At 43.1% G+C, this 14,544-nt stretch overlaps 2 protein-coding genes across 4 annotated transcripts in view; one reads left to right on the top strand and one right to left on the bottom strand.

Moving 5' to 3' along the window:
• LOC144987836 (uncharacterized) overlaps positions 1 to 14,544 on the bottom strand; it is a 147,783-nt gene that overhangs the window by 17,867 nt on the left and 115,372 nt on the right. The window lies entirely within an intron of this gene.
• The window catches only part of LOC144987110 (uncharacterized), a 463,057-nt gene that overhangs the window by 368,063 nt on the left and 80,450 nt on the right, over positions 1 to 14,544 (top strand). For 2 of the 3 annotated variants that reach the window (XR_013650972.1, XR_013650970.1), the window contains exons 3-4: positions 7,461 to 7,586; positions 11,062 to 11,384. The gene's annotated coding sequence lies outside the window, so the exon portion shown is untranslated. Of the gene's footprint in view, positions 1 to 7,460; positions 7,587 to 11,061; positions 11,385 to 11,770; positions 12,038 to 14,544 lie in introns of all 3 variants that reach the window. The other variant, XR_013650975.1, reaches the window with a different exon arrangement.

Raw genomic sequence — 14,544 nt, 5'->3', positions numbered from 1 at the left:
CATTTGCCACATCTTCTAAGAGCGCAAGATCAGCCATTGTGCGTCATTACGCATTGTGATGGGGCATTTTATTTCCATCCATTTAATTCCATCTGACAAGCTACAGATGTCGGTAATAATCAACGTGGAAATGGGAAATTGTTCAGCGCAAATGTAATTTCTTGTTGCTTTCTGAATGGTTGAGACATACGCCATACATTGTTTTGTCAAAAATAAAACAAACTAAAGGCATATGTATGAATACCATAATTCCGTAGCTTATGAAGAAATGTTTTAATATGAAAACAACTTTCCCCAGTGGACAATTAGTACATCTGTCCGTCCGCACGCCCGCACCTATATCTGCTCCTCCAGACGGACACATTGACGAGAATATCAGTTTTGTACATTATTTCGTTCTGTTAACTATATTATTTATGAGGATGAATTGCACAACATGCCAATATTGCAGAACATATTTCACTTTTCTTTCTGCAAATATGTGTTCATTTGAATTTCTGTTGTAATTTTCGTTAGATTTTTTTTTTGTTTGTTTCACTGCTGATCGGTCAAACGGGTGTTTGTGTAGCTGTTAATTATAAGACTTGCTTTGTGAAGTCTTCATGTTATTTCTGAGAGGCAGGATTGTCATTTTCACTTTCACGTGTTTCTTCCATCTGCCGACGGTGTCGCCATTTCTCATTTCAGTCAGACAACTCTTGCAGTAAGAAATATTTATTTGATATTTTTCCACATTCTTTAAGTTGGCATTCACATATTTTCGTTTGGCATAAGGCTCCGTTCAATTCCATAAAACTTCCATAAAATTTCCATAAAACTTTCGGGTAACAAAACCCCCCTTTACGGAGCCCACAGGTGGAAGCCGGGGAGGAGGGTGGGGCGAAGAATGAGCGCTGAAGGTAAGAAAGAATGAACAACTGCGCACCTGGCTTAAATAGGACGCTGAGCAGGTGAGTTAATTAACTGAACCGCCCTAGGGTATTTACCTGAAAAACACTGCAGCGAGTATCTGCCCGAAATACGATAAATCGTCATTTTAGTCAGACAACTCTTGCAGTAAGAAATATTTATTTGACATTTTTCCACATTCTTTAAGTTGGCATTCACATATTTTCGTTTGGCATAAGGCTCCGTTCAATTCCATAAAACTTCCATAAAATTTCCATAAAACTTTCGGGTAACAAAACCCCCAACACTAAAATCATCCAGAAGAGAAAATGTGAATGTATAATCAGTGTGTAATAAAATGGGGTGTGTTTTCGGCAGCATTCCATTTTCATTTCATTTCCCAGTATGACTGCTATGTGTGACCCAGCACCATTGACCGTTTGGGCCGCCCCCGTTCGAGTACAGCGCCACAAAGGGAACATGCTATCTAGTGGATTTGCTATGTGTGACCCGGCACCATTGACCGTTTGGGCCGCCCCCGTTCGAGTACAGCGCCACGAAGGGAACATGCTATCTAGTGGATCTGCTATGTGTGACCCGGCACCATTGACCGTTTGGGCCGCCCCCGTCGAGTACAGCGCCACGAAGGGAACATGCTATCTAGTGGATCTGCTATGTGTGACCCGGCACCATTGACCGTTTGGGCCGCCCCCGTTCGAGTACAGCGCCACGAAGGGAACATGCTATCTAGTGGATTTGCTATGTGTGACCCGGCACCATTGACCGTTGGGCCGCCCCCGTTCGAGTACAGCGCCACGAAGGGGACATGCTATCTAGTGGATCTGCTATGTGTGACCCGGCACCATTGACCGTTGGGCCGCCCCGTTCGAGTACAGCGCCACGAAGGGGACATGCTATCTAGTGGATCTGCTATGTGTGACCCGGCACCATTGACCGTAGGGTCGCTCCCGTTCGTGGAAACCACTAGAGGAACATACTATCTGAAAGAGAGAGGGAAAGAAATAAAAGGGGAGCCAACATAAAATTACTTATACCTGATCTTAGAACGTAAGCTCACTTCCGCAAAACGCTGTGCAGAACTATAATTTAAACCGCCAAACAACCCGTATGATACACTAACTTAACATCCAATCCAAAGCTTCCGATGGCGTATGACATGCTTAACAGCCATTATTCAAACTTCTATTAAACTAAGAACAAGTTTGATGGCCATAAACTCTTCCATTTTGGCAACTATATATACACGCGCTTAAGTAACATCCATTATTTCGAAGCTCCCAACGACAGTACCACGAACGAGCTTAATAGCCATAATTTTCTCCATTTGGCATACCAATTATAAGCGCTCAAGGAACATCCATATAAATGAGGTTCCATCCCAATATTAAGAACGAGTTCAATGCCCATATATACTATGCTTCATTGGCATACTACAAACAAATGAGCTTAAGAACCAGATTCGAGCTCCGCGCATACTATGATACAACTTAGAGCAACCTAAATTTTGAGGCTTCCACCTGGCTATAATTTTCTTTTAACATCTATAATCGAAGAATTTACATTCATTCTGCGGTTGACATTGATTAATTAATTCAGTCAGAAGTGTCATTGGAATGCAGTGGAGGTCCAACGCCCCGTCACTTTCAGTGCAGCAATAGGTACGTCGAGCAGTCATCGTTGCAGCACCAGATCAAGGAATGCATGGGCGACGTCATTTCCTGGAAACGGAGAAGCTGATCGGGGCGTAGGGGTTCGCAGGCTCAGGATGCGATGCATAGATAAAAACAAAGCAGTGTTAGTCTTGAAAAGAATATATAAATAACCCAGAAACTGATCAGTTTCAAAATGATTGAGATAAATTAAATAACAGTGCTTTTAAAAAACAAATCTGAGAAAGTGAAATTTAGTAGATAGTTAAGGTAAAGACCCATTGTGGATTTATCGCACCCTAGAAACCACCATAATTACAAATTCCAACAGTGAAATGATAGTGAAATATATGACCTGCACGAAATCTTAACACCAATTTTTTATATATTCCAATGATGAGAAAAGTAACCTTTGACAGTTTCAGAGGGACGCACCTTCAGGAGGCCATCGAGGAGTAGTAGATGGGAAGAGTAGCCAAGGAGATTTGTAGATGAGGAAGGTCAACATCCCACGTAGCAGAGGATTACAGCTCGGCTGGATTTGATGCCTTGTATTTGACATTAGTGGTTCTCAAATTTTTTATTTAGCCAAGGGCGACTGGATACTGCAAAAGAGAACTTGAGAGCCATGAGGGATCATAGGTTTTGATAGTATTTTTTGCTAGACTGAACCTTAAGCATTTAGAGGCGGAGTATAACAAGCCTCTAAATGGGGATGCATCTAGCAGAGTGTCATCTGCTTAGAAAAGGCAGATAGAAGACTGACTTGTGGACACAAGATTTAACTCTTGAACTAAGCTTGAGAGCGCAAGTGATACATTTCCTACGGTCAGGGTAGAAGTTGCTCAAGGTGTTATTTAAACATTAACCAAGTCAACCTATGACACAATACTATCATTCAATATTGAAACAGCCTTAATATAATCTCCAAGGATGAAATAACCTGACGACCCCTTAAGAACCATCAGAGCTGTAGATTCCGGCGGCCGGACAAACACAAACCACTCTTCTTAAATCCTTTTCCCCCAAACCAGAAGGCGCAGACTCAGGAGAACAAGTGGAGGGAGCCTGAAGACACAACAGGTATCACAAAACCACTCCAGGCATAGAGAGGGAAAGATCAAACGCAAAACACGAAAATCCAGAACAGGAACACGTGGCCCAGGATCGAACTACCCAGGACAAGAACACAAGATGAACGGATGACCATAGGACCAAAGCTACAGCAAATGTCAGGTGGGCCAATCATTGACGAATCATATCCAACCAAAATTTGAATAAACGACATGCTGCACAAAAGCTAGAGATGACATAATGGGGAGAGACAAGCATCAATGAACCACCCAAATCTATAGAAGAAAAATAAATCCGGACGGGTGGAGGACCGTACATTATAGATAACGTGGAAACCCAATTTTGAAAATAAAGTTTTTCCACAGAGATTCAAAAGACCAAGGATACAAAGGAAAGTTGGCCACCAAGAAATCATCAATAACATGCAAAATGAAGGGCACCAAGCGCCTACAAATATCCAGTACAGGGCGATAATAAAGTCGATTTTATGAGGACTGCCACGACAACGGAAAGGCAAACCGGCAAACACCTCGAGCGCCAACTGAAGGCCAATAGACGCCACTGAGAGGCATAGAGGCAGAACAGTGAGACCATCAGTGACAGTCATCCTCAGCCTTATATCGCGCTCGGAGGAAAATCGTGGAGACAGCATGGGGAGCTGAAGAAAATGTATACTAATCCTGAAGGCGCATGGGGAACCAGGCCACTGATGCCCAGAAGATTAACTGCGAGGCGCTAACAGGTCCAGATCAAGTCACGTCAACCTGAACACTTCCTAGGGGCCACCCTCAGTGGCGGCTTTGAAAACGATGCCCCGGAAGAATCCATCACATAGCCCCCACAAACCTCCAACCAAACTAGAGAGAGAACAACAAATTAACTGTCCAGCCGGGAAAACAGGGCCGCGACGAGACCGACACACTCACTAATGCGGCCGACGCAAGTCCCTGAGGACAGGGCAGGACCCACTGGGGTACACAGAGCGGGGAAAAACAGGCGAAGCAGAACCAGATGCAGAATGTGCGGGGGCAATGAACGACGATCGCTGAGTGAATAAAATGAGCCATAGACGCTGCATAAGAGAGACCAATCATAGGGAAAAATGTCCACAGAGCAGAGACGGGTCCAAGAGACACTGATTCACATTCTAACTAACCAGCAGCTACAACAACGAGGAAAACAAACAGAATAACCGCCATAATAATAAAGCCAGCATCAAATTAAAGATAAGATTTACACACAGCTCCCAAAGAACAAAACAGCAACAGAAAACAAATGCTAAAAGCCACGATAAATTCAGCCAGCATGAGAAGCCTGTCCAAGCGAGGACTGCCAGCCTTCACAACCACAGAAAGGACCCCACAACCCCTGAAAAAACAACCGGACGACGCAGAACTACGCAGCAGAAAAGGAATCAGAAGTGCATCATGAAGGACCCGGAGTCAAAACTACAATTCCCAGGGTCCTTAGGGGCGTGACGTCACCGAAGTAAACAGGAAGTGAGACGCAGCCATAGAAAACTACACGGGAAAAGTACCGCATGACGCTCACCGTGGATAATTGGGGTGACCACGGCAGACGAGAAGACCCGGACTACTCCTGATCGGGGGGCACGGACATCCCGAACATCGCGGAAAGCACACCCCTTGCAGATGCACGCGACCGCGGCGAAACGAACGCGCTGTGCGCCGTCAGCCGCCCGCGGATCGGAGGAGAAATTAAGGAGAGCAGACGCGGCGAAACGAAAACCCCACATCAGAAAGATGGGGATCATCCATCCGAAGGACGGGGGAACACAGCAAGATGCCGAAAGAGACGGAGACCCGCGGCCTCGGAGACCGGCGAAGAATGAGCGCTGAAGGTAAGAAAGAATGAACAACTGCGCACCTGGCTTAAATAGGACGCTGAGCAGGTGAGTTAATTAACTGAACCGCCCTAGGGTATTTACCTGAAAAACACTGCAGCGAGTATCTGCCCGAAATACGATAAATCGTCATTTCACCTGTTTTTGTGCGTACGCCTGGGTCAGAGCTTGCGTGAAGGACCGCACATTTTCCCGTCAAGTTTGCTTTTTATAAATCTCAACTATTGCGTAGAGAGTGGCGTACGCCTTCTTTTGTGCGTACGCAACGTTTATAAATGAGGCCCCTGGTTGGTTGAAGAATGGAGGAAAGCGTGTTGTGAAATGTGTGTGCGTGTGAGGGGGTGTGTGCGCACGCGCGCTGAAACCAGATCTCGCACGCTGCAGGAAGGGGGGGGGGGGGTGAGGAGCACATCCAGACACAGTCAGTCGCCGTTTTAGGAGTGGAAAAAAGTGATAAAGAAAGTTAGAAAGTTCATCTGAAAGAACTGAGACTGTTCTTTTTTCAGCTTCGGTCCTGGAGATGACCACAGTCAGAGAACGTAACACCCCACTCCAAAAAGGAGGAGCGCCCCACAGTTTGAGAACAGACAAGTGAATGATCTTTTATTTAAAGTTTTTATATTTTATAAAAGATTTTTCACTTTGTACATTTCTTCTCTGCATGATTCTGTGGAGGTGAACAGGAGTTCTATTATATTTTGTATTATCTTTTCTTTATGCATTTAATGGATTCTATTATTTTTCACTTGTCCAACAGCTGAGCGAGCAGATCAGAGCTGAGTGTCTCTTGTATTGAACAGATTTTATTGTTACAATTGGGGTTTATGGGTCTTCAGACAGACTAAGAGTATATTTGAATAAACCCCTTTTGGATTTGAGGCTAAGCTTTATTTATGAAAATGATATTTGGATGCATTCCTTGTTGGACGGAAAAAAGAAACAAAAAAGGAGAGAAAGAAACAGAGTGGAATGTCAGAGATGGGGGAGGAGGGGTTAGAGGGGGGGGGGTAGTCAATATTATAAAGTTACAACATAAAAGTGTCATCAGTAAATTAAATCACATAAATTAGTTCACAGAACAACAACAAAATATATAATCTGCACACAACTATTTACAGGTCAACAGTATAATCATCAATGATTAAAGATTTATCTCCCAGGATTTCTGCACACAGACAGGTACACACAATATTCACATCACCAATATTCAAGACGGGGGGGGGGTGGTAGAAAAGAGAAAACACCAACACCCATGTCTGTATTAGTGTAAAGTTGAACAAGCAGGTGTGTTGAATGAATGTGAGTCTCTTAGAGTGAACCTTGATCACACTGAACGCTGCAGCAGAGGCAGGAGCCCCCCCCACACCCCAGAGCTGGGGGCAGACAGAGCAGCAACCCGGCAGATCCAGGCAACCAAGAGCCCCCCCCCATCAGACAATGACCCAGGAGCAACCCCCCCCCTGAACCTGACCCCCACCACAGAAACAGAGACGTGATTACTGATGCTTTTGTGCTTTTAAAAATAAATAAAGGTGAACAGGGTTCTATCATATTTTCTATGTTCTTGTTATTCTGCATCTAATAGATTCTATTTATTCATGTATATTGTATTGCAGAAATCTGCTTGATTCCTGCCTTCAGTAACAGATAATAGGTACCAAGGTCACCAGTAGGCCTGTTTTTGACTTTGGTCTCTGTTTTCTTTCTGTACTTGAGTGTTTATGGAGCCACAACACCTGCAATGCAAACTAGACAAAAACACACCATTCTAATGACGTATCTAGTATGTTTACATCTTCCCTTAATGAATAATAAAAAAGCCTTTTAGCCTTGAGGACAGAGAGAGGACAGCCACAGAGCCTAACAGGTCGTGTTTCTCCACCTCTCCCCTTTTGACTCTAGTGTGTCTTTTCATTTCTGCACATTTCATTTTTGGACGTCCTGAACCATCTGAATCTGTGAAGGCCGGACGGGACGGCAGCAATTTGGAGGCACAGACGGGGGGGTTGAGGACAGTTTTCTGGATTAAATTTGGCCTGGATGAAGGGTTTCTCAGGAGTGGACTGACGACACGGGTGAACCCTACAAAGGTAAGCAGAAACCTGTCAATCAAATGCTGCATTGGGCGTAGCCAAACCAAGAGTCTGATGTCCACAAAGTGAGTAACTCAGTAAATTGTAGAATTGTACATTTGGGAAAATTAGATTATTTAAGAAAAGTGAAAATAAGGTTTACAGAATAAGAGAAAAAAGGAAAAAGTGATGAAGTGTCCTAGAGTTTGGAAACTCCAACAGTTCTCTGACGGGAGGCTGGTTCACTGGGTTTGTTGTCCCGGGGAGGTGAGGACCCCCCCAAGGACAGAATGGTTGTTGTTGTCCAATGTTGTTGAGGAATTCTAAATCAGAATAGAAATATTTGTAATATTATTCTGTAAAGGAGGATTGAGGTTTAACACAGAGAGGAAGGAGCAGGTGTGTGTGTGTGTGTGTGTGTGTGTGTGTGTGTGTGACAGAAAGACAGAAAAAAATGGGGGGGGGACATGAAGGTTAATGCTACTTCCATACTAAAGCAGGGGTGGGCAATTATTTTAACTGTGGGGGGGGGGGGGGGGGGCATTAGGTTCTATAATTGGATAGAAGGGCCGGACCAGGAGTTGATTCGTGGAGTGAGAATGAGATAACATGGAATGTAGATGAAAACATTTGGATTGAAAATTATATTCTAAACAGAATTAGAACTAGAGTTTTTGGTTTAAACTTTTGTTCCCATTTTAGATCATGTTTTGATTGTGAAGTCCTTTGGCACCTTCAAGTTTAATTCCTTCATGATCCTTTTATTAAAAGAAATAACATTATTTATGAAAGGAAAAGTATACTAATACATTTTAAAAAACAAAACAAACAAAAAAACAATGAATAGTGGATCCTCTCCCGTCATAATCCTAACTTTAAGGGCTGCAGCTCATCAGGTCTCACAGTTTGTGTAGCTGTGTTGTGTTCTGCACGTCTGTTTCTCATCCAGAAATTCCAGAAGTTTATGGCAGTAAAACTCACTTTCTACACTTTGTTGTGTACTTTGTGCTTTAGTGTAGAAGTTTTGATTGTGTTAAAAGTTATGGACTGTATAATTCTTTGCTTTGTCTGCATTTTAACAAACTATTTGTAGTTGTGTGTGTGAATTGTGTTTGTGTTTAGTTGGAGTTGTGTGTGTTTAGTTGGAGTTGTGTTGGTGACATGGCTAAAGGGAGATAAAGAGCAGCAGGGGCTCTGGGGACAGCAGGAGGTCAGAGGTCATTGGGGAACCAGCGTATGCAGAAGCAAATGAAACACAGCAAGGAGGATCTGATGACGTCTGACAGGACAGAGCAGTGAAGAAAGACAACGTCTTCCCTCTGGGGGGGTCAGAACAAACAGGAGGATGAGATGATTTGATTTTTTGATTTGATTTGATTTGAAATGGGTTATTTCAAGCAATTAAGTAGAAATAATACACAAAAACAATACATTCATACAGTAACTAATCAAATTTAGGATAATTAGACATATTAATAAATATTGCTTGAAAGGGAGTGGGAGGAAGCGAATTTATATAATCCCACCCCGATTATACTGTAACCATTTTATTACATGATTTATCAATATCCGATTCCCAGTTTTTATCAGACAGAATTAAGAATCATAAGATATCGATAAAGCACATGACAAAGATGAATTACTTAAGTATTACGTCAAAAATAACTATTTTAGAAAACAACATGGCAAATGCAGTATCTGAAATATATGCAGATTATGTTACTGATAGCTACGCTAGCAAAGCCATTCATATGATTATAACATAATACTATATCAGTAAAATACACAACACTGTTTCAGGAATTTTCATAGCAAAATTTCATCAAGTATCAAAAGTTAAAAACGTGCAAAATTATGCTACATTAGGAAAGATTTTTGAATCAATTTATCAATTTTTGGAGAAAGTTAAGTAATATCATTAAACATCGATCAATTTAACCATTTTCAATAATTGATTAATCATTTGTTTTAGCTCCTGCTGTCAGTTTTGCTTGAGGTTTGATTAGTACTCCAGTGAGAATGACATTATTCATCCTTACCTGCTGTTCCACATCGTCCAGTCTTTTCTCCAGAATCTCGACCCGGTTTTCTTACATGCTCGTTTTGAGCCCGAAATCTTCGGAACTCTTCCATCATTGGTCCATAAAGGATTTCAGCGTGGCTTGATTATCATCAAGAGTCTTTTTGAGGTCTTCGTATTCCTGGGTTTTCTTCGGGGGCATGGTCAGCTCTGTTTTTTGGAGAAAATCAACTTTTTAAGTAATTTGAAGATAGTTGTATTCGCAGAGAGGCACGCCACGTGTCCTGCTGTGTGACCCGGAACCAGAATCCTAAGATGCACCTAAGATACACTGTGACAAAGCAGGTTGGTCTGGGGACTGCTTATCCAACAGGATGATGGACGTACAGCACACACATATATACTAGATATATAAAATGAAACAAAACTATTTTGGATGAACGGAAGGTTGCAGTTTTCGGGGCTCCTAAATCTTTAATTATACATCAGGTGATGTCATTTCTATAGATGGATGTTTGTTAGGAAACTTTTTCTGGAATCACACTGCATAGAAATGCTGTTAGTTCACGCCCAGCTTTTCCAGACACACAAATAGATATAATAAGACTTAATATAAATAAATGAAATAAAAAAGGGAAGAAGATTTTGAGGTTTGGACAGACAATGCTTATATTCATTCTGTCCACTGACGGTGCTGTAGATAAATTCTAATCAGTGATACTGTTTGGACCCACATCCTAGAGATCCAGCCTCTCCTCACAGCTGCAGGTCTGCAGCCTTGAGTTTCCCAGGGAGATGCAGTCAGAGCGCTTTGTTTGGAATTAGCTGCAAATGGTGTAGAGGAGTGTCTATGCATGCTGGTGTCATTCAATAGAAACAGAGGATACGGTGTCTGCACAGTGTTAACTAAACAACTAATGTTTCTTCAGACTAGGAGTTGGTATGATAATATGATTCTAACAAACTCACACTAACAGACCCAAACTATAACAAATGCACCTGAAAGTGAAAAACAATTGTGGATTAAATGTTTAATGTCAAAAAGACAATAAATAGGAATAAGTCAATAAACAGTTAATTGAGTTGCAGCTGGTAGAGGCTAGGCAGAAAGCAAATAAAGAAATACAGAAATAAATAAATGAATAAATAAATAAAATTAAATATAGAAATACAATGTCTTAGGCTCACAACTGAGACTCAGTAGTCACATTCGTCTGGTGCATTTCCACTAGGTCCAACCTGGTTTCATTTTACAAACTATAACTCACCTATGAACAGTTTTATCTAGTATGTTTTCATCTTCCCTTACTGAATGATAAAAATCATTTTAGCCTTGAGGACAGAGAGAGAGGACAGCCACAGAGCCTAACAGGTCGTGTTTCTCCACCTCTCCCCTTTTGGAAAAGGTTTGACAATTCATGCAGACTCTTGTGTGTCTTTTCATTTCTGCACATTTCATTTTTTGACGTCCAGAACCATCCGAATCTGAGAAGGCCGGACGAGACAGCAACAAAGGCCAACGTGGATTGCTGTGATTGTGAGACTAGCAGATGATCGATCGGAGCTGCAGTGAAGAGGACGGCGGTGTTTGTGGGAGTTGGAGCTGAAGATCGGAGCAGGAACCATGTCTTCCCTTCAGTCTCTGAGAGAGTTGATCAGCGAGCGACTAGCTGCTGCTGCTGAAGAAATCTGCAGACTCTGTGAAGGAACCATCGTCCAGTACGAGCAGGAGCTCTGTCGTCAGCGCAGACTGCTGGATGTCATCTGGAAACCACAGCTGCAGCTCCACCACATAGGTATGTGACCTTCATCAAAGAAACAGAGAAGCCCTTTGAGCTTCATGCTTTTCTTTTTGGGGACCCGTCTGTCACTCAGTGGTGGTTCTACACTAACTTACCCCCCGGGGGATAAACCAATCATTTTCCTGTTTTACTTTGTGTACTAATTGTGCTACAAATAAATTGCCTTGTTTTACTCTCACAAGTACAATTCACCAAAAAGTTACTTAAGTAAATGTAACTTGTCACTACCCACCTCTGCATATATATTTATTTCCATTAGTCTCTTCTCGTCCTCCAGACTCCTCAGGCATTTTCTCCAATGATCACAGAGTTTATTGATGCTTGAAAAAACCCAAAAGGAGACATATAAAAGGCTCCTTGTTGTGTTTGTGTTCCTGCAGTTCTCCCCCAGCATTGGATGACTGAAGAGGAAGATCTCTGCAACCAGCAGAGGAATTTCAGAGTGGAACAGGAGGAACCAGAACCTCCACAGATTAAAGAGGAACTGCAGAGCTTTAATGTAACTGATAGTCAGGATGAAGAAGGAAACCAACATGAAGAATCAACATCAACTACAGATGAAGAGACAGACCCACATAACAGAGATCAGAGGAAGAGGAGGGACAGAAGTCATGTCCAAAGTGTGGACAGCTCTCACATGTCAGCAGGTCAGTGTGACTCTGATCTTCATCTCCACACTATCGGTATGTTCACTTCAACAACGGTTCTATCTTGAGCTTCAAGCTCTCCAAACAGTCCATCAACAGCGTGTCCTGGAAGAGTCTCTTCTGTCCCTTCCAGTTGAAAAGACAGAAGACATTGTTGGTCAGTGCAGCCGACAACATTCTTCAAATCACATGATCTTAGTTAGTCCCTCCACTAACGACAAACAGGAAACCTTAACAGATCAAAGAGAAAATTGTTAGCAGATAAAAAAGTACAATCTGTTTTGTCGTCTGTGGTTCTAAGTTTGTAGTTCAGTTCTTTTCAGCAGATTTCTCTGTCAAACCCAAAATCCCATCTAAACCTCTTTCATGTCTCCAATTCCAGACATTCAGAGAGATTCTATTTCCAAAACTACATTTCAAGCTAAAACCCAAAGACAGGGTCCTGCTCATGGATCTGCAGACAGAAAAGATTCAAACCTGAACACATCAGTGAAAAACTGCTTAGTGTCAGAATTGCTCTACATCTTTTTCTGGACTGATTCTTCCTCCAGTGCAGCTTCATCTTCATCAAACTGCTCCTCATTGGTGGGTGGAAACACAACAGGGAGGTTTTTCTGTGTCCAGTTCAGCTCCATGAATGTTCAGGCTGTTTAATGTCAGTGATTTCAGTTTAGAAAAACTGCATCTCTGCTGAGATTTGTTTCACTTCCATAAGAACCTCAGCAGCATCAGGATCATTTTGTTGATGGTTTGTCTGTGGAATGACATTTCATACTCATAGCTTCAGTGGAGATCAAGAGTCTGGAACCTTTAACACTAAAAGAACCATTTGATCCAGTTTCTTCCAGACCAAAACCCAACAAGAACCACAAAGTTCCACTTCACTGTTTAGTGAAACATTTTTTATTTCTGTTTTTCTGACTGTTAAGACAATCATTTATAAAATGTAGCTTTCAAAAATGTAAAAAAAAGTATTATGACAGTTTTATTACAGCTGTCATGAGATGATTTTTTGTGTGATTAATTCAAGATTCAAGATTCAAGAATCAAGAAGTGTTTATTGCCATATTCGGTGAAGTTTCCCAGAATAGGAATTTGCTTCGGTGCAAGTGTGCAAAATAAAACAGAAAAACAGTAAGCAACAAAAATGTAAAAAAAAATTACACAATGGTCAGAACAATAAATAAATAGAGTAAATAGTGCAAACAGTGCCAAAAGCAGTGCAAACTGAGGATGATCAAGGTGCAGGTAGTGGGCTGGTGACTGACTGGACATTGAAGTGAAGTTTAAGGGGGGGAGAAGTTAAAGGGTGTTGAAGAGTCTGACTGCAGAGGGAAAGAAACTGTTCTTGTGTCTTGAGGTTCTGGTCCTGATGGACCTTAGCCTCCTGCCTGAAGGGAGGAGTTCCAGTAGGTCATGTCCAGGGTAAGAAGGGTCGGCAGCTATCCGGCCTGCACGTCCCCGGGTTCTGGAGACATATAGTTCCTGGACAGATGGGAGGCTGCAGCCGATCACATTCTCTGCAATACGCTGCAGTCTGCTTATGTCCCTGGCTGTGGCTCCAGCGTACCACACAGTGATGGAGGAGGTGAGGATGGACTAAATGATGGCCGTGTAGAACTGCACCATCATCTGGGCCGGCAACCGGGACTTCTTCAACTGCCGCAGGAAGTTCATTCTCTGCTGGGCCTTTTTGAGCAGAGAGCTGATGGAAGGCTCCCACTTAAGGTCCTGAGTGATGGTGGTGCCGAGGAAACGGACAGAGTCCACAACGGTGATGGTAGAGTCTGTCAGGGTGACAGGGGATGAGGGGGCTGTGAGTTTCCTGAAGTCCACTATCATCTCCACTGTCTTCTGGGTGTTCAGCTCCAGGTTATTGATGCTGCACCACGACACCAGCCGGTCCACCTCCCTCCTGTAGGCAGACTCATCATAATTAGAGATGAGCCCGATGAGGGTGGTGTCATCTGCAAACTTGATCAGTTTAACAGAGTCATGGCTGGAGGTGCAGCAGTTAGTGTACAGGGAAAAGAGCAGAGGGGAAAGTACACAGCCCTGTGGAGTTCCTATGCTGATGAATTGGGTGGGCACACACTGCCTCCGGTCCGTTAGGAAGTCAGTGATCCACCTGCAGGTGCAGTCAGGCACGTTGAGCTGGAGGAGCTTTTCCTGGAGCAGAGAGGGGAGGATGGTGTTGAACGCAGAGCTGAAGTCCACGAACAGGATCCTAGCATAGGTTCCCGGGGAGTCCAGGTGCTGCAGGATGAAGTGGAGGGCCAGGTTGATAGCGTCGTCTACAGACCTGTTGGCTCTGTAGGCGAACCGCAGTGGGTCCAGGAGGGGGGAGGTGAGGGATTTGAGGTGGGAGAGGACCAGACGCTCGAATGACTTCATGACTACAGACGTAAGTACCACAGGCCTGTAGTCATTGAGGCCAGTTATGCAGGGCTTCTTGGGGACAGGGACGATGGTGGACAGTTTGAAGCAGGCCAGGACGTGGCAGGACT

The sequence above is a fragment of the Oryzias latipes genome, chromosome 2 (genome assembly GCF_053564925.1).
Source record: "Oryzias latipes strain Hd-rR chromosome 2, Olatipes_Hd-rR_3.1".
Taxonomy (NCBI): Eukaryota; Metazoa; Chordata; class Actinopteri; order Beloniformes; family Adrianichthyidae; genus Oryzias; species Oryzias latipes.
Note: the sequence above shows the minus strand (reverse complement) of the source record. Positions and strands in the feature narration are given on the sequence as shown.